Below are 27,295 nucleotides of genomic sequence, written 5' to 3'. Positions count from 1 at the left end.
GATGCACGTCTCGAAGCGAAACCTTGCGCCGAAATTTTGCGCTTTTTTGGCGGGGAGTAAACACGTCAACCTCAACTCTGCATTTATTTTCTCCGAAACATTCTTCCCGATAGCTCTCAAGGTTTACACGTGCAAAGTCGCGGCACCTCCATGTGAAGTTTGAACGCACTCTGGTTGCTTGTCTATACTCCGTTTCACCTTCAGTCCGAGCGCAGTGGACGCCACGAGCCATCCCAGCCGATCCAGCGCCGGGAGAAAGTCGCGTGACCTGCCGGTGGGGCGGGGCGACACAGGGAGCTCAAGGTCGCATGACACTCCCTCAACGCCGCATTGGCTGGGATGGCTCCTAGCGTCCGCTGTGCTCGGACGGAAAGTGAAACGGAGTATAGGAGCAGGACGGCGCTAAACACGAACTGTGGCATATTGCCCCCCGTATCATTTTACCCCAGCTTACCCTAAACAATATGTGATCTTTCATTCTTTACCTTCCTTCGACCTTGGCCTCCATGCGTTCATTGAAAGGTTCAGCGCTCTACGCCACCAACGTTTGCAGCAACAGGTGCGGAGATGATCATTGCAGTGACAGAAGCGGCATTTGACTTCTTGTCGCAGGTTTTGTAGCCGGCAAAATGTTCGATTGCAGCAGCCCATGACCCATTCGGAGCAGATTCCAACATCGGTTGGCACATCACTTGAAAATTTAAGAATGATTACATCACTATATGAGTCAGTCTAATAATAATTGAGGATACGTCTTTGATATTCAGGCATATTACTTATTACCTTTTGTAACTCTAATACATATATATATATATATATATATATATATATATATAATCAAAGAATGTACTACTAGACACACAACTGCTTTTTTAGAAATAAGGTTCAGGTCAAACTGTGTTAAGTTTACAGAGGGGATTAAGAAACAAATGGCTGAAAAAAAAAAAGGCTCGAGGTGCACTTAAGCACTTCTTATGAGTTGTGAATGCGAAAGCGTGCACGCCGCTCTTCCGCTCCCTTCTTTCGTCTGCGGCGTATTTGCGTCGACGGTCGCGTGGAGCGGTGGAGCCGCTGGCTCACTAGGGTGCCTCTATTTGCCGGCCTCTCCGCTGACAGGGTGGAGACACCTGCCATTTTGTGGCGAACTTTGCGATGCTCTCACCGGTGTCATATTGCGTCTATCTTTCCAGAACTTTCGCTAAACGCAACGTTTGTGCAGCACGACTTTGTCACACACACTCTACAAAACCCACACCCATTGTGGAGCTAATACTAACCTCGGGCGCCATATTGTGGAGAGCCATTGGCTCCATTGGTGTCTCCACCCTGTCCCTGTCAGCGGAAGCGGCCGGCAGATGGAGGCACCCTATGCCTTGCGGACACGCAGCGCCATGGGGCGGCGGTCGTTGAAACTGACGCACAGCGGCCAATGGGAGCCTCGTCGACGAGCGCCAGCCAATGGGACCGAAGCCGAAATCCATCAGCTTTACTCCGCTCCTTTAGGATCGGGGAAACTATAGTGCCGTTTGGCTAGGCTTTTCGTGTGGTTTCTTAGCTGGGAGTTGGCTTCATTTATTTATTATTTATTTACAATACTGTGAACCTTACGGTCAACACAGGAGAGAAAAATAAGTTGTACAAGCCAAGCAAAATGCATTCACACTCAAGTGAGCACTTATGCACATGCAGTGGTGCGTCACACCCTGCACATCTGAAGATGTATTCCGCACACATACATTATTCAGTTAAAAATTCGCGCAATGACAATTCAAATGACTTGAGATTAGAGCAGCTGACGACTTCGTTTGGCAGAGCGTTCCACTCTACTATTGTCCTACAAAAGAAAGAATACTTAAATACATCATTTTTGTATTGATACGGAGCAATCGCCCTGACGTTGCTAGTCCTTTGGGAACGAGACGTTGAAGGCCGCAAGTAAAGCTGCGGATCTAGCTTTGTCATTCCAGTCGTTATGGAAAAGAGTTCTTTTAACCTTGATATTTTCCGTCGCTTTGCCAGCGAGTCAAGCTGCGCCTCTTGTCTCATTGAAGAAACAGATTCTGTACGTTTATATCTGGAGAAGATAAATCGAAGAGCCAGATTTTGTATTCTTTCAATTTGTGATTCGTGGCATTTTCTATACGGGTCCCATACAGTGCATGCATATTCTAACAATGGGCGAACATAACACATGTACGCAAGTTGTCGAACATCACTATTGGCATGCCTAAGTTGTCTTCTGAGGAATAATAACTTTTTGTAGGCCTTTGAACAAACGTAATCTACATGACTGTTCCATCGCATGGTAGAACTAAAAATAACACCTAAATATTTAAATTCGTCCACCTTTCGCAGTTGCACGCCACCTATGTTATAGGAATATTCTAAAATGTTTCGTTTGTTTGTAATGCTGCAGAATACTGTTTTATCAAAGTTAATTACCATACCCCACCTTTCACACCACAAGTAAAGTTTTTCTAGAGAGGCATAAAGCAAGTCTTGGTCTTCGACTGTACGCACTTTGGAGGAATGATTTAAGGTGCCGTTTGATGCGGCTTCAAAGCTGATGACTTCGGCTCGCTCAATGCGACCAGTTAATGCTTTCGCAATAAAATCATGAGCCATTGCACTCTGCGAAGGTGGATGACCAGCGAAGCTGTTAAGCACACGAGACAGACGTGACACAGAATTTTGATTTAAGGTACGAACACATTTATTTCTTGATCGGCAGAGCACAAGGAAAGGAAACTAGGCACGCAAGCGCTTGGAACGACGACAAAGAGAGGGCGGTGCGAGCGTAGACATGGCCGACACGGGTCGTACAGCGACATATCTTTGAGAAACCTTTATTATCTACCTGAGTCTATTGATCTTGAAAATGGCGCGTATTGATAACTAGTCTACTGAAAATGCAAATCCAAGTGATGAGACGTGTATAAGCTTTTGCAAAGAATGAAGCGATCTTGCATCAAATTCGGGACCCGAGTTTTTGTTGACGCACATGAAAATCCACGGAAGCCTAGCCATAAACAGTTTCGCTGTAAAATGAATCATAGTAAGAGCGGCATACTTCGATTGAGACAAAGTGTCTCTTCCATTCCATCTTTTATGCTTATAGTCAATGTAGCCTATCAATATCATTTATCCAAAATTGCGGGGGAAAAGTAGCATGTCAGCCGAAACGACCACCATTGAAAACAGGTTTTATTAAGATATATATATATATATATATATATATATATATATATATATATATATACTAGAGTTGAGTTTTCAAAGTGAAACTTCTAATTCCGTAGGAGTTAGCGGCATTAGAATAAGAGCCGAGTCGGAGTTCGGTGCTCTTTCGATCGACGGCTGCGCTTATCTTCCATGACTACTTATTCATATATAGGTCCGTGACGGGAACTGGGTCTGCGGGACTTGAATTAGTGAGATTCTGGCCCGGCAATGGGTCCAGCCCTTCAACGAGGCTACAGACAGGTGGGACTCTTATTTCATTAGAGTCGAAGCCTACTTCGAGGGGAATAAGATCACGCCGGCGCCTCAGAAGCGTGCGCTTTAGTCTCTGCGTTAGGAACCAAAGCTATTGGCGTGTTGTCGGCAAGTTGCGCGCCATTTACAAGTGAAAAAGTTCTTGGTATTCTTGCAATACCTAATCCAAGAAGTTATCTACCTCGGACACAGGATTGACACAAAAGGGCTGCATCCAACCGGCAAGAACCTGGAGGCCCTCCAGCATGCCCGAGCAAAAACGATCCTGAGTGAGTCCAACATGTTAGCTCACTATGACCCTACGAAGCCCTTGCTTCTTGAATGTGACGCTTCACCACATGGAATTGGCGCCGTCCTTTCCCACCATTCTGGAAGCGAAGTGAATCCTGTCGGTTTTCGTCCTCGGACACTGACGAGTGCTGAGAAGAACTACTCCCAACTGGAACGAGAAGCCTTGGAACGAGGGCTGGACCCATAGCCGGGCCAGAATCTCACTAATTCAAGTCCCGCAGACCCCGTTCCCATCAGTCTGTGTTTCCCTTTTTTTTTTCGTTTTGTTTTCTCGGCATTACTCTTTGAAGCTGGAAGTCGTCCTACAATCAAGGCCAAAAAAGTGCGACCTGTGATTGTCCTTGGCATTTTTTTTTTTTTTTTTTTTTGAGCTTATCGCGCAAACCCATGGATGTTCCCCCGCGTAAGTCGCTTTTCCTAGCACACCTATACGAAGCGGTGAAGCTCACCGCACGCGCGCCTTTGCGAGGTGGTGAAGATTGACGCGTGCGACTTAAAGGCATATTGGCTGAGATGAAAATCAAGTGATCTTATCAGGAGTTCTGTCTTATAACAGCAGCAGCCATACCACCATTTCCTGCATTTTTATCGTGACCTTTAGGTCCGTGACATCGTTGACCCCATCGTCTGAAAGTACAGACGATGAAGTGGCGTGTGCGGTCGACGAGCGAATTTTACCTACGGCGAGCAGAGACACCGTGAAATACCATGTTTGTACCATATTTCTTCTTTTCTACTTATCTTAATAGTGTCGATCCATATTAAATTCCTTTTTTATCCGTTTTAGCTCATCCTGGCGCAGGTCTGGGGCAATTCTGAGCAAAAATGGCATTTTGGGCGACATGTAGCAAACTTTCGTTCATGGCGCAATATGGCGCAAGTTGCGCAGCACTTCCATCACCGTGATTCGCAGTCACAGCTGAGACTCCCCGATTGCATGAAACGTCGTGCAGGGAGTGTGGAGTTAATCTAATGCCGACGTGCTGTGCCACATCAATACGTTTACCAATCACAAGCATTGTAATCTTTCACGTACATAATTTTGGATGGCGGAGTTGTATCCCGAGATCATCTCAGTCGAAAGTTAACTATTGAATTATGTTTCTTTGTGAGATAATAGACCGCCATGGGCGTGTGTTTGTTAAGTGAATCTGTACTTGCGGGGATTTGTCAAATAATTATTACGGGAGTCCAAAATATAATTCTCAGCGCTGCGAAATTGGTAACGATACATCGAAGTATTTGTGTAAATCAGATAAGGGCTTTATTGCTCGAAGGAAGAGAGTCATTGTTTAGTTTTGAACTTTTGACAACCGTAACTGTATAGACCTAAACTATAAGGGAAGTGCTCGCTACCTCATCTCATTGCCATAAAAAGTACAACGCCTTCGCTTAAAACACACACAAAAAATAGCATCTCGGTTTCAGAAAACTTATTATATAATAATGACCGGTCGTCTACGTCACGCGTTCTTTGAAGACGTAGTCACCATGTACCAGAAAACATAATTATACTCCGTGTTACTAGTTGCGTGCAGTACAGGCGAAGGCAACGCCAGACGAGGGGAGAAAGGGTTCCTATGTGCTCTTCCTCTCGCCCCTCGCCCTCCACTACCCCCTCTCCCGTCCTGCCTTCCTAGTGCTCGCCCTTTCTCTCTTCGCCTGGCGTTGCCTTCGCCTGTACTGCACACTAGTGACATGGAGCACAGTCGTCTCTCTCCATTACCAGCACTTATTTCTCTCTCTCTCTCTCTCTCTCTCATAATCAGTCATGTCATAGAGCCAATATAATAATCTAGAGGAAAATGTTCCATGTATTAGGGTCGCTTCGGAGCGGCGAAGCATAGACGTGGACATCGGTGGTGCCAGTTGGTGGTCTCGATGGGCTAAGATCGCTGACGACGCCTTAATATGCAGAAAGAAGCAACAAACCAACGCCTGTTTTCTCTAGCTGTTTCTAGCTTGCTTTGCAGGAAAATATCGGAATCGCGCAATGAACACAAATAAATAAAGCCGAAACTTTCGCCTGCTTTCTTTCTCGGCTCTTCTGTCGCTTTCTTTCTTGTTCTTTCTCTCGGGACCCTCGGAGTGGAGGCCCGCACCCCTTCCGGCTCTCCCCTTTTCTTTGAACAACAAAGCAAGTAAACAAACGAACAAGCGGACACCACCACTCCAGGTTCATCCTTCCAGCCATGGTTCCAACCGCAATATCCTCAAATTCAGCACAGGTGTTTCAGGAAGAGTGGTTGTTTGGGCGAGTTGGTTTGGCATCTTATACAATCTTGTGCGCAACAAAGACGAGGACAAAAGGAGAGAAGAGGACACAACAAGGCGCAACTTTCAACTGAATTTTATTGAAAACGTGTTCCGGTATATATATAGTCTCAACCATCGTCGTAAAGGAAAAATAAACACCATGACAGAGCATAACTGGGAAACAACACTATCTCGTTCTCAGGTCCTCGTCTTTGTTGCGCACAAGATTGTATAAGGTGTTTCAGCGCCCGACAATAACACAAGTTCCAGGCGTAACAACGACTTTTAGCTCGAGCGACCGGAGATAGCTGGAGAGATGGCTTCCAACCACCGATGTACCAAGTCAGTCTGGCACATCATCATATCCATGCAGCTATAGCCACGGGTTCACATTACATGGCGCATTAAACAATTCTTTCTTTTTTCTTTTTTTTTTTCAAGGCGTTTTTTTTTTTTTTTTGTAAAATGTTTTGTTTGTTTGTTTGTTTGTTTTGTTTTTTTGTCGGCGATAAATAATGTGCAAAAAAATCTCCGTAATGAAGGCGTGCACGAAACAGCTGGAGTACAAGAACCCGTGACCCAGCTACATTCCGTTTTGTCTTACGTTGGAGCGCAGTGAACGCTACGAGCCAACGCAGCGCTTGGAACGCGTACCCGTCACTACGATCCCCAGATGCGCCCCCTCCGTAGATCATATGGCAATCACTCGGAAAGCTTCATTGGCCCCTAGCGTGCTCTGCGCTCCAACGTAGGACGAAACGGAGCATATAATCAAAAGTAAAAGTAAAATTTGTCGTTAGTGGTTTATACAGCAGGAGGTTAGTCCGCCAGAACATGGCGACATTGTTACCCACTGTAGATAAGCAATTTAGCCAGTGCAGTACAGCCGCTAGCCTGGGGTCTCTAAAGGTGTATCCACACGACGGACCGGGCCGCGGACCGATTGATCACGTGATGCGCGGCCCGCGGGCCGCCCGGCTGCAATGAGCATCCACACGGCGGACCAAAAGAGCAGACGACAGAGTGAACGGGCCGGTCTAGCCCTCGACCTCACAGCTCCGCCAAACGCATGCAACGAGCTGCTTTGAGGCTATTTGTAAGGAGCCAAGATGGAGGTTGAACGAAAGTGACTTTTGGCCGCGGTGGCCCTGGCGTTGACTCTTGAGGACGAGGAGGACATAGGTGAACCGAAAAGGGCTTGCATCTATTGTCCCACAGAGCGGGGAATTGCTCCACGAGCGCGATGAAGTAAAAAGTTGCGCCGTCGCACCATGCCGCCATCGTCGCACAACAAAGGGTTCGCCTTCTTTGTCTTCAACAGTTGGCGCCAAAAGAACACGACTTTGGATTTGGATTCCAATCTAAACAACAAAAGTCAGCTTGTTGCCAGACTTAGCACTCAATTATACTAAAAACGCCGCGGTCCGCCGCCAAGGTCCGGGCGAGAAAAGCGCTTGGCATTTCTCACAAGCGCGGGCCGCGGACCGCCGGCGGACCTCGAAAAGCGGTGACGTAAGATCACGTGATGCGCGGCCCGCGGACCAAAACAGCAATTTGGTCCGTCATGTGGATACACCTTAACGTGCACCACGCAGTAGTGATACACGACCGCACGCCGGTACGTTGTTCATCCAGATAGAAACGGGCAGGGGTGGGGATGGAACCCAGGATCCCTGGGTTCTGCAATGTCAAGTTCCACCTCAAAGTGCCAGCGATAACGTTTTGGATTCGTTGTTTGAAACATTGCACAAGGACAATATCCTCTCTTTTTCCTGTACATACTCATCACTTCGAAACGTGCTCGATCAGACGAAAACAAGGTTTGCCCAACATTGAATAGCGACGTAGCCACGTTTCACACGGGTGCAACCGACGGGGTGGTACCAGATTAGATTTTTTTCTTCTAACTTTTCTGCGTTCTTCATTGTGTGCACGCAAAAGAGAATTGCAGTGTCGACAAACCCGCGGAACTCCACGTAAATATTTTGTTTTGGCCTTTGTTTAGTTTGTTTCGTTTAGCCCAGGTCTCGGCGTGCCGTCCTCGCGACGCCGTCCATCTTGACCTTGGGCTTAGAATACCACGTCCCAGGAAACTTCACAAAATAATGGCATTGCGATTAAAGCGTATACAGTCACGGCTGCTACCTCAATGCCTGCGTCGAAGTCTTCGTGCTTCGAATAACATTTAAAAATGTTGCAATGCCCCATGTGTAAATGGTCAACCCCCATCTATTATTTTTACGCATCTGCGCAACTGTGCGGACGTCTATGGAAATGTCTGCGCGACAAAATTCGTCGGAAAGCGTTATTTTGCTACAGCTTCGATTGCCTGCTTTCGGATTCGACGAAGCATGCAAGACACAAATCAGGCAAAACAAGCAGTCTACAGATTATCATTGCTTGATTCCGTTTTTAACGATCTTCGTTTTTGTTAGTCTACTGTCGCGCGTCTAGTGGCCCCCTACGGCGAACAAACAATCAACGTTGGTCGCCCAGATAACAAACAATCCAGCCTCGTAGCGAGCCAAACAGCCTCCAGCAGAACCGTTCGCAAATACGTTTCTTTTTAACCAATGAGCGATGCTCAGACAAAAGAGAACTTGTTAATAGCGCGTATTTAAAACGTGCACGAGGCATGTTTATCCAGAGTTCGTCTAGCCAAACTAGGTCACGATGGTTTGGTGACAGAACATATTCCGCCGAATCGAAACTCTTCTTTTTCATTCGCAAAAACTAATTTGCACGTAATTGCAATCGGAGTTCAACGATTCAAAAAGAAAAGAAAAGGCTCTAGGCGCCTGATAGTCCACTATCCTCCGTCCCGATCAATGGCATTTTCGCGAGTGGTATCATTATAATATGAGGCCTGAGCGTATTACAACCTGAGCCCAACACATAATCTAAACACACTTGGCACCGATTTCGACCACCAAAGTGTTATCAAATACGCTGTAATCTCTACAGGACAGGAAAAACTCTACCCCAATCCTTTTCCCCTTATAAAATAGATCAGATCATGCATAATGCTTTCACTGCATACACAAAATGTATATATATTTATATATATATATATATATATAAACGAGGCCTACGGTAATTACCGCATATTTCTGCGACCATGCAAGCGAGTGCCAAATATTACAACTGACTCCAGAAAGCTGAAAATACCCGGCACTATCAGGGACACGTCTAAAAGGTATGCAGTCCGTTAAGAATAAAAGAATACGTAAATATATAAATAAATTAATTCACGAATACGTAGATGAATAAATAACGGAATTTATCAATACGTAAATGAATAAACAAGCAAATAAGTTGATACGCAAATTAATGCTTAAATAAATAAACAAACAAATAAGTATGTAAACAAGGAAAAAAAAACGTAAATACGTAGATAACTAAATAAACAACGCGTTCAGAAACCAGCAAGACCACCTTTTGGCGATCCGTGAAGAAATGCTTCGAGGCATCATTCAGTCGACACACTCGACGGAACAGCTAGCCCGTGCATCCTTTGCTCGCTAAAACCGGAGTACGGGCCCGCTTGGAAGGCCAGCACAGTTCACCTTGAAGACCGTAGTCGGCTGAGCGCGCAGCAGCCCGCGCATGTCGGGACCGCGGCAAGGACGTCTCAAAACAAAGGGACGCAAGCCCGGAAGCTCCTCCGGGAGCCTTGTTCGTCCTTCATTAAGAACCGACGCTAACAGGGCACGACTATAGGGCCGCTGCGGTCGTTAGCGCTCACACGCCTTCCTTGGGGCTCCACTCGAGCGAGATGAACGACGCAGCCCGCCACGAGCGAGCAGCCGCGTCGAAACTTGCGCAGAATTGCTCGCACTATATCGTTTGTTTAAGCTTATGTGCGAGAGCAACCGAAGCTACAAGCACGACCTTGTTGCCCTGAACGATGCTTGCACTGCACGAACTATATGCAAGGGGAGTAGGCAAAAAAATTCGAGAAATATGAATATCGTTCATCCCCTCAACTCAGAGTCAGAACAAGCGGCCACGTGGCCTGGTGCCTATTCTATGCCGCCAAGGGTAATCAATCATAGCCACGCGCTGGGGTTCTAGTTAAAAAAAAGGCGTGCTGAGCTCAAAGCATTGTTAAAGTTCGGCTATTCTCATCAACGCAGCGGTTGGACCCAGCCGCTACCCGAGTGTCCGCCGAGGCAATGATTGTTACGAGCCGAAGTCGAGTGCTCAAGCAGTTCTCGCGTCCAATCCATGAGCCAAGCTCGACTTTCGTCAGGCGGGTGGTTTCGATCCCACAATTACGTCATCGAGATAAAGAAATAGTCCCATTTTATTTTCGCAATTTCACTGCGACAAGGAAGCTTCTGAATCAGTGGCGGTTTGTGCGAGTATACTTGGGCCAGTATAGGACCAGTACGCCTCTGCAAAGTCATAAACATTCCAACCCTATATCGTTCCGTGACTCCTTTAAGCTTGGATCGCACTCAATGCTACAAGCGCAAGAGCACGATGTCGCTGCTTTGAAACGTTCTTCCGCAGAACGAGCTCTCGCGGTACAAATGCACGTCTCAAAGCCAGGAGCGCGGGCTAGCTCGCACTTTTAGCTTTGGGTATACAGTCTCGGCTTAAAGGGGCATGAAACAAATTTTGGGCTGGGATAAATGATTTTAAATTGGGACTTTAGTAATCGCATATCGTTTAGTTGGCCAAAAGGAAGAGGGTAGAAAGTCAAAAGCCAGCTTTTCGGTACGAACGTTTGAAAACATAGCGGACTACTTTTTACCTTCTTTCCTTCGAAAGCTCCCCGCCTTTTCACTGATACATCCGCAGTTCCCAAAGCGCGTCAGCAGTGCCAACCTGACGTCAGCCGAGCCCAGCTCACGCATTGGACACGAGAACTGCGTCACTCGGACGTATGCGCTCGTCAACAATCAATCCGTCGACGAATATTTGGATCCGCGTTCGTGGCCAATGAGTGCCCTGACAGTTCTATCTTATCGTCATTGGAGAATGACAAGTTCTATAATGTGCATAAAAGGCACGGTGGAAGCTAGGAGTCATCGCACCGGTGCCGAAGATGTCACAACGACGTGATTTCACAATTCGCATTTGAGTTGAGGATTAAAGCTAAGGTGAAAAAAGTATGGTGTTCTTTTTTTTTTTTTTTTTTTTTTTAGTTGCTTCAAATTTAAAAAAAAAAAAGGAACTTGAGATAGAGTAAAGCCCTGCGGAAGTGTTAATGGCCATGGCGGCCTCTAGAAAAAAGGTGAAATTGGATAATTAGTTAGCTAATTAACTAAAATATTCTAACTTTGTAATTTTTCAATTGAGGGTACATAATGTATTTGGAGGATTGAAGACCGACCACAATGTGGTCTAGTCGTGTCGTCAAATTGGGATTCAAAATTCCTAGTAGGCGCTATGGGGTCGGGAAATGTCCCTTCGTAAATGGCGTCAAACCGAAACTAAACAGGAAAGAGCGCCGGTAAAGTTATCGCTCGGCCCTTTCGGGCATGCGACTCGTCATTATCGCGGCCGGCTCCACTTGCTGAAGCGAAGGTGGCTGCGATAATAACTTTTATCAAATAACCGGCCGAAATTCACATTGGCATAGGTCAAAAAGTGTGCGTGTTTAAAGTCTAAACCGTCCAATTCCCGCGCTTATAAACAAAATACATCTTTTCATCTCTCTCGCGTCTCGACCGGCAAATAATCAAGTTTAGGGCTACACTCAGTCATTCGATTCCAAACAGACAAACAACGAAAAAAGACGACAACAGTAACAAAAAAAAAGAGCAAAACGGGACAATGATAAAGTCAGCTATTGTCCAACCTTTCCTTTTCTTGCGTATCGACCACGAAAACAGCGCGCAACGCTCAAGAAACCGAAGCGGACAAAACGACTCCCACAAGATAAATGAATAACTAATAACATATATTAAAAAGGTAGACAAAGGACGGGTTTCGTCATGTCCCATTCCGAAGCCCACCGCGCGTACACCACGAACTCCCGCTCCGCCAATCCCGGTCATTTGTATGCAAATCAGTGCCGAAGGGCGGCGTTTCCACCTGCCGCCCAGTGACCCGACAGTGGAGACCAAATCCGCGCCAAACAGATCTCCGACTCGAGGCCCCACAAACACGCGGGCCGAGGAGGTCAATCAAATAAGGAAGCCTAAAAAGAATACTAACGTTTCCTCTTTTTACCTGTTTTAGTTGTTGTTTTCTTTTTCCCTCGGGAAACCACGATTAGACCTCCGCGGACCGAAAAAAACGAAACAAGCCAGCTTATATTACGCTCTCATTGAGAATGGAAACATTGCTACTGCAAACGCGACTTGGAACAAGAAGCGAGGGGGAGAAAAGAAAAGGAGTAAAATATAAAACACGTATACTCCACCTGATTTCATAGAAGCGAGCAGCAACGGGAAACCGTACGCTCCTTTCTCGCTCTCTCTCTCTCTTTCTCTCTAATTCCGCTTGCTCTCCACGCAGAAAATATAGGTTACCCCGATAAATATAGATGCCCGTATAGGCGGTCACGTCCATGGGGGCGGACAAAAAGACGGCACTCGTCTTTTCAAGAAAGCAGTTTGTTTTTACTGTATACCTTTGTGTTCTGCTTAAAGGAGCTGTGTAACGATATTCAGTTGGAATGTTTTTCACTATACACGAGCTTACTGGCACTAGTGGGACTCAAGGATACTCGCACGCAACGCACTGGCCAAGAAACTCCTTTGTTGCGGTGTAATTTCAAGGACAAAAGCGATCATTTCCATTCAATCTCTCCTTTGCAAAATTTGATGACGTAACGTGGGGATCACAGTACACCCAAGTGACGATATTTGAATGCGGTTCATAGATTGGACCAGAGCCCTGCGTGGGCACTCGATTTGGGCTCGTGATAATTACTAGCTCGAGAAGCATGCGGGTAGTCGCCCGCGTCCAATCGCTGCAACGACGACAATAGCCGAGCCATAACAATGTCTGGAACTCGGCGCGTATCCTGTGCTTTGCCAACCCCAGCGCGTGGCTATGATCAACATTGGCGGCATTCAGTCGGCTCCAGATCGCGTGGCCGCTAGTTCTGGCTGCGAGTTGAGGGGGTGAACGCTGCTCGTTTTTCTTTAATTTTTTTCTGGGACTTCTATTGCGTGAAGTGAAAAACGACCGCGTGTTTCATAGGTCATTAACGTCAGGGATCTGTCCTAAGCGGTATTTGCGCAAAGTACAAAAATTGTTGCATCGCCCCTTTAATGTTTATGAAGTAAATATCCCTTCATATAATGTCCTTAGACGGGCCTCTGCGGTATTTTAAATAAATAAATAAACAAACGATTAAACTCTCTGACATTCGCATAAAAGACGCCTTTTACACTGGTCATGGAACTCCGGAGTCGTAAACTAACTTGTGTCAAAAACTAAGAAATTACCAACGAAAAATTTCATCAGTACGGTCGATTACGATCCCGTCGAGAGGATGGCTGCCTTTTCATACGCTGTTGGTCGGCTGTCGGTCTCGCCTCCACTTTGCGGTTTTGCAAAATAAACTTGCGGGGATAAAAAACAACAAAAAAACTAGAAAGTTTCATTGAAGTCGTTTCATTTTCAGGCAGTAGGCAGTTTCAAGTCTAAGAACTGCCTGCGCACCTGCTTTTTCGCAGACAATGTGCGGTGAAACAATCACAGCGAGGTACGGAAATCGTCCGGTTAATAATAATTCTCAAAGGATAATTGAGGAATGAGCTAAGGTACAAAGTTCGTTTTTAGGGTTAAATCGTATTTCGTGCCTCACCATTCGCTGGACGGGGTTCACAGATTGCCACGAGTTGCTCACCGCCGTGATCTGCAAGAAAAATATACAAAAAGACACGTGTTAAACTCGCTCCCACCTCAAAACTTTTACGGGGTGTCCCAAAAGAATCTCTACGACTTTGATCACTAATATCTTTAAAAAAAAGTAGAAAGGTGCGGTTTGCAGTAGTATACGTTAAAAGAGCCATGAAACGTTTTTTCTACTTTCGCTAAATACTACTTAGAATCACTTTCTAACGTTAATAACCGAATAAACTTGCCTTAGCTTTTCTTTCTAGTCAACGGCAGTCGACAAAAAAAGTTCGACAAATATATGAGCATCGTTTATCCCTTCAATTCGAAGCAAGAACAAGCGACCACGTGGCCTGGTGCCTATCCCATGCCCCCAACGTTAATCATAGCCGCGCGCTGAGGTTGGCAAAACAGAAAACGCGCGCTCAGCTCCAGGCATTCTTAAGCCTAGTTCACATGTAGCGGTTTTGGCCCTAGAGCGGCGCGATTTATGCCGTCGCGGCGCTCTGGCCAGCACCAGCAATTCTGCGGTGCACGAGCGCCGCGACGGCAGAAATCGCGCCGCTTTAGGGCCAAAATCGCTGCATGTGAAACACGCTTTAGAGTTACGCAGTGGTTGGACACGAACTACTACCGGAGTGTCCGTCGAAGCATTGATTGTTACGAGGCGGCGTCGAGTGCTCACGCAGTTCCCGTGTCCAATCCATGAGCCGCGCTCGACTGTCGTCAGACGGGTGGTTTCGATCTCACAATTACGTCATCAAGCTTTGCGAAGGCAAGACTGAAAGAAATATACCCCTTTTATCCTCGCTATTTCAGCGCAACAAAGTAGCTTCTGAATCAGTGGCGGTCTGTGCGAGTATACTTGGGCCACGCTAGGAGCAGTACGCCTCTGCAGAGTCATGAACATTGCATTTCGATGTCGCTTCATGACCCATTTAAAGGGGTGTTGAACCAAACATTCCATTGTCCATAATAAGTGGCGTAAGATCTTTCCACGAGCCAGCAGCTGCCGGTGTGTGCGAGCACACGCAAAGAAATTGACATCATAGTCCCCCGTTAACGCTCAAGATGACAGTGGAATCTGTGGGCTCCGGGGAAAAGGAGAATAAAGACAGGCTTTTCATCTCCACAGTGGGGACTGGTGTAAAAAGTAGGCGAATAATTTGTCTGACAAGCACGTAGCTTTCACTTGTGGGGATGAAAAGCCTGTCTCTGTTCTTCTTTTGCCCGGATACCGTTCGTTTCACTGTAAGCGTGAATGGAAGCATATGACGTCAATTTCGTTGCGTGTGCTGGCGCACACCGGCACCTGCTGGCTAGTGGAAAGATCGTGCGCCACTTATTATGGACAACGCGCTGTTTCGCTCAGTATCCCTTTAAGGAACACATAAAACCGGGGTCACGCTGCTTCTACGTAATAACATAAAACAGACTGTAAACAAGAGTCACCACAATATCGGTGGTGCGAATGCCGCGTGCCAAGTTTTGTCCTTGAACACATTGCCATGCGGCACTCGAAGCACGGGCCGCGCGGTGACTCGGGTTCAAATCTGTATGCAGGCTTTTTTTTTTTGTATAATGCATAAGCAGTGTGACATCAACGAGGTAGAGGGCCCTAGAGCGATCAACCGGGGTTCTTTTCTGCGCACAGAAGCGACCCCCCCCCCCCCCCCCCCCACTCCAGGCCGCTACCGGTCGTGCCGCTACCATTGTACGTAAATGTGAGTACTCGTCACGTGACCAAACCAAATACGTTACGTCACAGGGAAGATGGCAGCCCCCAGGCAGTGGCTGGGCCAACGTTGGGCTGGCACCAGCTGGGCCAGAGCATTGGCCGGAACTTATCGGATGCGCTGTTCGTTGTCGTTGGTCTGAGCGTGTTGATTTCAGATGCGGAAGCCGTCATATGAAGCCGGTCGAAAGCGACCTCAGACTTTAGCGTAGTCTCTCACGCAGGTATAACGTGGAAATATGAAGGAACCGTGCGCACATCTCTGGCGATCGACGGATATATTGCCACGAAAGAGATAATCGGCCCTGCATTGCTCGGACCTCAGATCGATTGGGATATCGCTAGGATAAATTTCAACGCGACGTTTTTGTGCTCTTGTTGACCATCGGAATCTTTGAGATCTGCAGTGAAGCGTGTGCAATGTATTTGAATACACAGTTAAACTACGGAAATTTCGTGAGTCCCACTTGGCAATGTGCAATCGTGGTGCCGCTTCGTTCAAATGATTGAAAGCTCACTTTGGTTGTGCGGCGCACCGAAGAGCTGCCTTGAAGCTGGAAGTTCCCGTGCCGCGCTATATGATGCTCTGCTGCTTTCTAAATTGTTCTGGCGTAGACGTGCACTTACACAGAGCACAGGTGTTGCAGTTGGTAATGAATCCACTGGTCTGCCACATGTTTTGTTTCATCTACACTCGCTTCATCCCCACTCGTTACGCGAATTACAAGCTGTATAGACATTTCATTGGGCGTGTATCACTGGGTCGCGTGTCACGTATACCCAGCCCAACCACTCACGCCGCTTTGCGGCAACAGTCTGTGGCGGCTCATTACCAAAGAAATGGTCCCATATTCATTTCAGTTCAGTTAGTCTACAGCAGTCGTCAAAACACCAAATGAGAGGAATTATTCGGACAGATTGCACTGAAACAATGCAGCTTCTTTACCGGTCGGATAAACACTCTTCTGTCAGTTTTGTTATATCAGACTTCGCTATTCTGGAAAGTTCCAGGCCATGCTCTGCTGTTATCGTATGTTCTGGTAGAGGTGCTGGGTACTTTACTTCACTCTGCAGGCACCCTGGTGGCTCCTCAGCCGAGTTGCTTGACGACGGGACACGGGTGGCGGACTGTCCCGGGTCTTACACCCCAGGGGAGCCGTGAACCAAGTCCAATATCGAGCCCGGCAGAAAAACCGCAAGACAAGCGAGTCCCGCAAGAGTGAACCCCGCAAATACACCACGAAGAACCTGAAATCCGAGCCAGCCGCTGCTACCAGGAAGAACCACCAGAATTCGGTCTCCTGCCAGAAAAATCGAAGCGGGCTAAGCCAACGATGACAAACCCGTAGCAGCAGACCGCATCCGCTCCCACCGTTGTTTACATGACCGTCGCACCTCGCACTCCAACGCCGCCTCACGGCGAGGTGAATGAAGACGTCGAGGACTGGATTTACTAATATGACCGTGTCCCCCGCCACAACAAGTGGACAGACGACCAGCACCTGCAGAACCTATGCCTGCCGTGGAACAAACTGCTAGGCACTGGTTTGAGAACCACGAATCCTTCTTGACGCCGTGGGAAGTTTGAAGGATAGGGCTGAAGCGCAGTTCTTCAGCGAACATATCCGACGAGATACTGCCGAATACCTGATTCGGTCCAGGACACGGCCCCAACGAGAGCGTCGCCTCCTTCGTGAAGGATGTTTTGCGCCTTATCCAACATTTCCAACATTGAATGTGCACTCCTGTCACTATCAACAACTCCCCCTGCGTCCCGACATTCAAGTCGCCCAGTTGCAACTTTGACGCCAGCCTCCCAGGCATCCGCGACATCATCCACAAAGTTGTCAGGGAGGAGATAAGGAAGTTACTTCCTGCCACCAGTCGCCCGGCTTTTACTTCAATTGCCGAGATTGTTTGGGAAGATGTTCAACAGTCATTTCCACCGGATACTTTTGCGAGCGAAGCGGTCTTCCTAAGGACCATAGCAACATTGTTGTCAAAATTAAAATGTTCCCTCCGCTGCAATAAAGAGCTTCGTAACTGTTGCTGCCGCGAGTTTATCTCTGGTAATACCAGAGATAAACTCGCAACAATTGTAAAGTTGCTTGCTTGCTGTGGTCTATGGAAAAGTTATACTTCGTCTTTCGCTTTGAATGGTTCGTACCATCAGGCGCCAGAATGGGTAAAACGTATGCCCATCTCGGACCACGTATCGGCCTCGATCACCGGCATTTCGGGCAATCGGCGGTTGCGTCAGCTTGGTTTCTTACATATAGATATATTAGGTCCGTTCTATTCGACCAGAAAGTTCAAGATTAGTTCACTCCGAGCCCAGAAAAGCGCAGGTGCCGCGCAATCCTTCATATATGCACGACTCCAACACTTGTCCCCACTCCGACTGAAGTATAGTTCCGAGATTTCTGGCGAATCGAACAAACCTATTATAATAATAGCAATATAGTTTCTTAGCGTGTTTAAAATGCGTTGGAAGGTACGTTGGATGGTGCGTCGGGCGCACGTCGAAAGAAATCGGCAAATCGCGTTCCATTTGTTTACTTGTGAGTCAAATTAATATGCAAAACAGCACAAAAACAATCCGCAATACGGAGACGCGACAAACAGAAAAAAAAAAAAAGGTCCCGCTATTCGAACACCAAGAAAACTGATAAGACTTGAGTGGAAAAAAAGAAAAAAAAAAGTTTACCACACTTTTATATAAATATAAGTACACATCATTTTAGCGTTCATTAGAAAATCCACAGTAAACCGACATTTGCTGAGGGTTTTCAGTATTCGCGATTACCATTGCGACTGTCGTCCTTCAGCTGGCAACATTGGCTTCTTTCTCTTGTGTTCTGTCGCGCTCTTTCGCGATCCTTCACTCAGGACCCCAGATGTCGGCGCACAGGATTTGCCACTCCTTCCCACCTACCTTCACCCCCTAGGCCACAGCCCACCGACGAGAAACCCCACAGCCCAGCGCAGTCGGGCAACACTGACGTGCACTTTCAAACCAGAAACGCCCGCTGTAAATCGCTTCGCTCGAGACTGCCGCTGGAAAGCTCTTGCGGTCCGCTTTAGGATGAAACAAAGTCCGTCCTACCAGCCCTTTCCGTCGCGTGACCGGTGCGTGCGTGCGATGCAGTGGCGGCGGAGGGTGCAGCCTTCCCTCGACTCGCCAGCCGACATGGAGTCGGCTCTGTTTGCGCTGGCTTCTATTTCTCGCCGCACCGCCGTGCTCGTGCTCGGGACACGCTTCGGGACACGCGACGACGTCGGGAGAAAGCCCTCGCGCGTGTGAACCGACAGAAGGGCCGAAGGACCCCCGGGCAAGGAAGGATTTGGTCGGACGTTAAATCCAGTCGTCCGACCGAGCGCCGTGCCGCGGTAAGGTGAGGTGGCCGGCGGAGTGTCGTCTTACAGATTTGTTTAAAGTAAAAAAGCCGTAAAGCTACACTAGTGCGGTCTGCGCATGTGAGCTATACGGAGAGGGGGACATAATATAGGGGGTTAATCATCACGATACATCAGATAAGAACCCCCTTTCGAAGTTCAGTGCCATCTGATGGCTCAAATAGCAGCTTACATTGTATCGTACTGATGGCGGTAATCGATCTCTAGCCTGTAATATTTTGCCGGGCACCATCACTTCCGCTAGTGAAGAGCACAATCGAGAATGCGTGTTTTTACCAGACTTGGGAAGTGATCCGTTACAAGTGACGGATTACTTGTAGTCCGTTTCTTTTTAAAGTGAGTTTGTAACTGCCACATACTTTTTTGGCAATTTGAAACGTAATTTCCTTACAAATATTGGTACCTGATTATTTTATTTACTCGTCACTTTTAAAAATATGAACATAATTTAGAAAAAATGGAGCGATATTAGCAGGCCATTCAGCAACATAAAAATAGCGAGTTCAACAAAATAGAAAACATCCTGAAGAGGAAAATAACCGAAAAGAAAACACCATTTTTTGTATGACCGGTCACTGGCACAACTTAAGCCGGGGTCACACTGCTCATACCATCATACAAAAGACAGTCAGTAAACACGAGTCACCGCAATATCCGCGGTTCGAATGCCGCGTGCCAAGTTTTCTCCTAGAACCCATTGACATGCGGCATTCGAAGCAAGGATCTCGAAGTGACTCGCGTTCAAATCAGTATGCAGACTGCCTTTTCTGCATGACGCGTAAACAATGTAACCCTGGCTTAAAAAAAAAAAAAAAACAGTATAAATATGCGAAAATTAATGATCAAGAAGACAACGCCGACTATGCTCTGCCTCCTTCCATCGCCTTCCATCGTGTTTTTTCTTCTTCTCCTGAACAGAAGAAAGCTCTTCGTGTTTATTTGTTTTTGACGTTTACACCGCTTGAAAGGCTCGTTTCAAAAGTGAGCTTTCGTAGATCGGTTCCTTACCTCCGAATCCCCTACCGGAGGTAGACGCTGCTACTGAGCATGCGCACAGCTTGCTTTGTCTGCAGAATTCCAGGGATTATTTCCGGTCGCCGTGAGCCAGCGGGATGGCAGCTGTGCTTGCAGCTTCCGCTGCATTGTCAGCTTACAGGTGAACGGAGTGCACTTACATTCTTTCTCTTACATACAACGTTATTTTTGCAAGAACTACCAAATACGGTCGTATGAGAAATGGAAAGTAGTGTTGCAGAACATTTTTTAAAACAAAATCGTTTGTGTTGTTTTCTTGATAAGTGTATTCGGGAAAAGTAACGTGAACGTAATTTGTAACGTAACGTGTTAAGTAATCCGTTACTTTTCAGTTAAATTAATTTGTAACGGTATTTAATTACATTTGAGTCTTGAGGCTCGAAAATTTATAATTGTAATCCGTTACATTTCTGAAGTAACGGGCGCAAATCTGGTTTTTACCTTACAATTATTTTTAGTAAGGTGGTAAGTTGTGCGAGTTTGTACGGGTTGAACGTGATGAAAAAGTAGCGCACAAAAAGACATGGATATACACAGGGAAAGGACATGGACATGGACAGAAGACAGATAGAGCTTGTATGTCTTCTATGTTCCGTTCCTTTTCATGTTCTCGTCTTTTAGTGCGTTAATTTTTCATCGTGTTTACTTCTCTCTGGATCTTACAGCTTCGATGCTGCCTAATGCACAACCGGTGAGGACGAAGCACCGACCCACATTGAAGCCCAAACAAATATTGTATACATTAAGGGGCGATTCTGTGCCGCGAACACATAGACTGAACCAGAGTTAGAAATGAACGCTTACGCAGCTCTTGAATTCAATTCCTGCGCCGCATCGTACTAACGTCTCGAACATATAGGCGTCGGATCATCCGCTTCGAAGCATGTTCAATTTCTTCCCTTATCAGTAACCTCAAGGCCGCCATTAGCAAGACACATTTATGCCGTTCCTCACACGATGATAGGGACCAAAGTTGCCAGACTGAATTTCAGAAAGAGTATATTAACCGAAATGTGTTAATTAATTTTGTAATTAGTGAAAACAAACATACGATTTCAATTAGAAACTTGCTGGGCGCCATCGGAAACCACTTAACCAGTACATTTTAGAAAGATTTGAAGTGCGTATGAAGCACAGCAGTGTGCTAAAGTTACCGCTCGTGCAACAGACGCAAGGCTAGAGGTGCGTAAACGCGGATAACACTAAAAAGCGCTCATCATTCGTGTTTTGCACCACCAGCCTTGGGCCTCTTGCACGAGAGGTAACTTTGGCGTGCCGCTGTGCTTCCCACGTCTTTCTGAAGTGATTGATTCAGTTTCGATGACGCTCAGCAAGTTTCTAACTGGAAGCATACGTTTATTATCACTAATTCAAAAATATAATGAACAAATTTTAGTTAATTTTTCGACTGATCGTGACGGTTAGTCCACTATATTATGTCCCGCTAGCCGCATAAAGGCCGGTTCACACATACAGCGGAGCGCTAAGTTAGCGCTACGTGAGCGCTACGTGAGCGCTACGTGAGCGCTACGTGAGCGCTCGAGGGAGCGCTCATGTGGCGCTTCCTGGCGCGTGATGTAGCGCTCTGTTAGCGCTTCAGAAGCGCTTTGTTAGCGCTCTGTTAGCGCTACAGAAGCGCTCTGTTAGCGCTCTCACGGCCCTTGTGCCGTGCTGCTGCTGCGGAATAGCGCGTGCACGGCGATTCCTTGGCTGTTGTTTTTCCTTTGGCATTGAAAGAAGGGGAAGTAAAAGAGCCGCTCTCTAAGCAGAGGGTCGGGCAGGCAACCCAGAGTCATGGACTCTGAGCGACTGATTGATTGGGTACGACATAACTTTCAATTCGATATGTGTGACGCTGGTTTCAAGGACACGCAGGTAAAAATAATCGCCTTCGAAAGAGCTCTGTGTCTCGGTCCCTCAGCCTAGGACGGCCTGAACAAGGTTCGCCGTGTACCCGTCGGTATCTCGGTGGCGAAAGATTTCGCGCACCCAGAAGGCTCTTCTGGGAGTTAAGCCGTCCAGACAGATATGCACTAATCGCGTATGTAAGAGCATTTGTCGCATTTCTATTTCAGCATCCCACATGTCCGCCATGGTGCTGCTGATGCACACCCAACCGCAGGAACCGAAACCGCAGTGCACCTGATCCGCAGCACCGCGGTACAAGAAGCGCTAACACGGCGCTACTGAAGCGCTAACAAGGCGCTACTGGAGCGCTAACAAGGTGCTACTGGAGCGCTAACAAGGCGCTACTAAAGCGCTAACCACGCGCTATATTAGAACAAAGTCACGCGCTGGAAGCGCCACATGAGCTCTCCATGGAGCGCTCACGTAGCGCTAAGTTAGCGCTCCGCTGTATGTGTGAACAGGCCTTAACTCACCTGCACGGGTCGCATTAGTATAGCTTGCACGACGTTTTCAAACAAATCTGTGAATTTTAAAAAATAAAACGCCCTGTATAATAGAAGGCATGTGTTACAGAACTTATTGTCCTGGAAATCACCAACCCAGCCTGGAAATCACCAACCGGCAACGGTAGCTTACCTGATAGTCAACGATCGGTATATGGCGGGAGATCGCTCGAGACGCTCGAAAAATAGCTGATTTTGCTTCGTTCAACAACACAAAAGTTTGTCCGCGCTGGGGGGACTTTTTGGAGATTCCAGACTAGTGCGCGCAATGTAACGAGCGGTCTTTTTTGAAGACTTAAAAACACACAACTCTTCTAGCTTAATTTTTTTTTTTTTTTTAATAACGATGTGTGAAAATGTTGTCTTCAAATCGTAAACAAAACTCTTTTATATATATATAAAAAAAAACAAATAACCAAAGACTCTGAAATTGTGCGCGTGATCGTTTTAGGAGAGTACGACGATCGCTGAAAAATAAACCTTCCCAAAAGTGAGGATATTTATTTTCCCGACAGACAAGCAGATCTAAGCTTGCATCTTTCTTATTAACACAATTCAAACATACGTTGTTGCACTGAATGACGCCGCCCAGACTATTCAAAGCCTGTCCCCATCCCGCTTTTCCTTCATAGAACCTCGTCACAATACACCGGTGTGTTTCGTTTGTTTGGTTCACATTGATGAGCGGCGTAACCGTCTGTATGAAGGGGGCGGGGGGACTGCGTCTCTGAACTGAGAGTCATAAATACGGAGTGGTGCTTCTTTGTAATAGGGAAAAGAACGAACAACCGGAAACGTAAACCTTCAAAACTTACGCCGGCCGACCCGAAAATACTACAAAGCGGCGTGCGTCAAAAACACCAACAAGCTGGCAAGTATATAACTGATGTAATACCCACTTACAAGAGACTGTATACGACTGATAGACTTGACGTTTTCATGTTATCTTTTGCGCACGCAACTTTCCAGTATTTTTAGATCGACCGTAAGAGGGAGTAATTCTTGAAGTGGTCGATATCAACTACAAAGGCGTGCCATTATCATTGTCAAGTGAATTCCAATCTTGAATTTCACCAGGGAAGAATGAGTTTTTTTTTAACGTTGCGTTAAATGTTAAAAGTGTCTGACGCTTGCAGATCCGGTGGATGAAAATGTAATACATTTTGCAATGCCAATTCGCCATGGAGGAAGGCGTGCAAATATTTTAATTATTTAATCGCTTTTCTAGCATCTAACATTTGAATTTTGGAGCGAGTGCGCTTCGAAAATTCGGTTCCTGAATGCAATAAATAGTAATCTTACACAGTAATCTAAAATATTAGACACGGCGAAATACAATAACGGGCAAGACACAGGATTTTATGGCGTCTTATCCGTTATTTCGTTTCTCCTTGTCCTAGTGTATAGATTGTGTTTTCTAACCAGCTCGCCTGCATTATTTCGCTTCATGCGAATCTTACAGCACGTTTTTTGGGCGCCTTCCTCGTTTGCTCACGCCATCCGACGTGCGCGAAAACCAAATGGCGTTTGCATATGCTGCTCTAGCCTAAATCCAAGAACTGTTTCATTTGAATAAATTTTGTTTAAGTGTCTGGATTTTTTTTTTCTTTTTTCAAAGTTTGCTTTAGAATAAACTACTTAATGTCCCCCTTTCACGCATCTTCATTTCCTTAGGACCCAGTTCTTGCAATCTCTTACAGCGAGAGAACACACTGGCACGCTTCATCTATGAAAGGACCTGGAACTGGATTTCCCCAAAACGAAAGTTTTGAGGCATTTGAGAGATAAAATGTATTGTCGCGAGCAAACGTTGTTGATAACGGCGGAGCCCCGACCGAATTGCATCGCCGCGCCCCCTGACGACGCGCCGCCTGCTGTCAAGACATGGGCAGCGCGCAGGCCTGACCTTCCTTATCTGCTGACTTGCTCGTATGGTCCCTTTAACGCGACGCGCTTCGGTCTGATTAAAACGGCGATAGGCGCCGCTCCCAGCTGTGATTCCACAATCTTCGCTCATCGCTCCGGACAGCGTCCGAGAGACCGAGAGACTTTGCGGCACGGGCAGTTCACACTTAGCGACCAACGGTGCTCCGAGTAATATGTGGCCAGCACTATTTTTCCTGCAGCTTTATTTCTGGTTTGTAAAGATAGTATATGATTGAGCCCTGCGTAGTTTTTCGGTTTGCCCTTCAGCCTTTAACCACGCGTGCATCTTAACTATTGATCATTCGGAAGAAAACCGTTACCAAGCGACTTCTTTTTAACATGTCGTAACAAATACCAAAAGTAAAAAAAAGAAAGAAACGATTGTTTTTAACTCGTTGCCGAGTAGCGCGAGAGGGTCGCGTGAACTGCCCATGCCGCAGAGCACGCGAGCTCGGCCGCTGACCAGAGCGATGAGCGAAGATTGTGAAATCACGGCTGCCGGAGGGAGCGGACTGGAGCGCGTCGCGTTGAAGCGAGCAAACGAGCAGGCCAGCAGATAAGAAAGGACGCGCCTGCGCACTGCGAAGGTCTCGACAGCAGGCGGCACGCCGTCAGGGAGCGCGGCGATGCCATTCGGTCGGCGCTCTGGCAGTGTTGCCACTCCTACTGATTTATCAGTAGATCTACTGATTTTTTTCAGAATCCTGCTGATTCAGTGATTTTACCACCGCATCTACTGCTTTTTGTCCTTTTTGCCGACACGTGGTCCAAAACTACAACTATTTGCTCAAGGTGCGCCCTCGAATAATTTCGGCGCACTGCCGCGGATCATTTTACGTGTGTGTGTGTGTGTGTGTGTGTGTGTGTGCGTGTTTGTTTGTGTGTGTGTGTGTGTGTGCGTGCGTGCGTGCGTGCGTGCGTGCGTGCGTGTGTGTGTGTGTGTGTGTGTGTGTGTGTGTGTGTGTGTGTGTGTGTGTGTGTGTGTGTGTGTGTGTGTGTGTGTGTGTGTGTGTGTGTGTGTGTTGTAAAAGGAAATAAGAGGGAAAAGTGAGAGCAAATAGTCTACGCGCACAGTTGGCAACAAACCAAACGCAGGTGGGTTGGTGCACAAAATGAGAAATTGGGAGGAAGGCTTGTCAAAGCTAGAGTCACTACAGAGCGACGGCACGGTCGGCCATCTGAGAGGGCTCACCTCGCTTCGCGCCTTTCATGCCATGCCGTATGCGTCACGGTTTGAGCGATTTTAATTTGCGTATAACTTCCGAAATAACGTGAAGTTTGCCATCACGATTTTTTCACCGTGTTGCTACGTTTCCTGAGGTCTATCTCAGCGCAAGTTTTCGACCAGTCAAACAATTATTATGAAGGACTTTGAAGAACAATTCTAGCAACAGATTTTACGAAACTACTTGATTGAGCAGACCACTAAGCGATAAAGACTAAGCGATTTCTGGTAATCCTGTAAGCTGACTTCCGGATATTGCAGGAAGAGTTCTTGGAAAATTTGCTTTGCGTATAGTTTCTACTTTTTATCACTGCTTTCTTTTGTTTTTTGCGGCATTTTTTTCACATGTGCTGTGCAAATAATCAATGCAATAACCGTACAACACAAACAAGCTATTAGAAGAAACAGACTACCGAAATTTAGAAATCTAGTGATATTTGCTAATTTTTCAAGCTGAAATTTAATACTATTTTCTGGGATGCTGTGGCAACACTGCGCTCCGGTGTTATCCCAACTTCTGCTCCCGACAGTACGTATACTATCATGAGAAGTGGTCGTTTATAACCTTGTGAAAAGTAATTAGGCGCGAAAATTAAATTATACGGAATGCCAAGTATTCTATGGCTACCCGACATGATGGCGCCAGTGCCTCGCCGTGAGAAATTTTAGGAGGTTTGTAAGCGCACGGTCAAAAGGAGTCGCGACGGTATGCGAACCAGCCTTTACCTGTTTACAACTTCACTGATGTGCGGCTTTCAAGTCGATCTGTCTTGAAAGGTAACACCAAGATATTTATAGTGGTTCATATATTTAGTGTACTTTACGTTGGCAAGTTAAAGGTCCTAATATATTTTATTCCCAAATCAGTAACACGGTTTGTAGATAATTTATTTGCATCTGCCACATACTTGTCCGTTTTTAGGTCTTCAGTAGTGCACTATTACTAAGTGTCAATTGACACTGGCGGGATACTATCTCAAAATAAGTAAAGCAATAGTTCGCAAAAATTGCAATTGGAATCTGTCCGTCCCTCGAAATATTGCTATTAAAAGATAAAAAAAAAAAAAAAAGAAATAGTGGGCTAATTAAGCACCGGACCCTCATAAATGTGCTTCGTATGGGAAAACCAGATTGTGTCAACCAAACTGAAACCTGCGCCATACTTTACGAGCGTAAAGGGTTTAACTTAAAGCATTAGCTAGTAAGTCATAGTGTGAACAAAATTATATCGCAGGCCCTTAAATACGAGATAAAGAATCGATAGACTGACCACGATAACGTTACTCCCCTCTCCCATTACCACGAAAGGAACAATTATATACGTTAGACAATCACCTGGAAAGTAAAACACAAACCGCGTTCACCACCCCCAGACGTAACGGTCTCCTCTTCGTGTCCATATGTGCACCTAAGCCCCAGTCACACCATTCATACATCGTACAAAAGACACGGTGTTCTCTCCTGACATGGTGACAGAATTATATCTGCGGACACCCATCAGGCATGTTCTAATACAATTTAGTAATAATAAAATCATATATGAGAGCTTCCAACCTGTCCGCAGACTGCCTTTTATAAGACGTATTAGCAGTCGGACAGCGGCCCTATCAGAAATGCCCGCTTCCCCTGCTCGTGTTCCGGCTTCAAGCTCCGTTCCCTTCGAGCAAGTCACTCTCGGTTCGAAAGAACGGTGACGAAGCA

At 46.5% G+C, this 27,295-nt stretch overlaps 1 protein-coding gene across 1 annotated transcript in view; it reads right to left on the bottom strand.

Annotated features, from left to right (window-relative positions):
• The window catches only part of LOC8039944 (galactosylceramide sulfotransferase), a 257,354-nt gene that overhangs the window by 206,034 nt on the left and 24,025 nt on the right, over positions 1-27,295 (bottom strand). Inside the window, exon 2 of the mRNA XM_042288588.1 lies at positions 13,814-13,864. The gene's annotated coding sequence lies outside the window, so the exon portion shown is untranslated. The remainder of the gene's footprint in view (positions 1-13,813; positions 13,865-27,295) is intronic.

Source organism: Ixodes scapularis, unplaced genomic scaffold, assembly GCF_016920785.2.
Source record: "Ixodes scapularis isolate PalLabHiFi unplaced genomic scaffold, ASM1692078v2 PGA_scaffold0__279_contigs__length_252992795, whole genome shotgun sequence".
Lineage (NCBI taxonomy): Eukaryota > Metazoa > Arthropoda > Arachnida > Ixodida > Ixodidae > Ixodes > Ixodes scapularis.
Note: the sequence above shows the minus strand (reverse complement) of the source record. Positions and strands in the feature narration are given on the sequence as shown.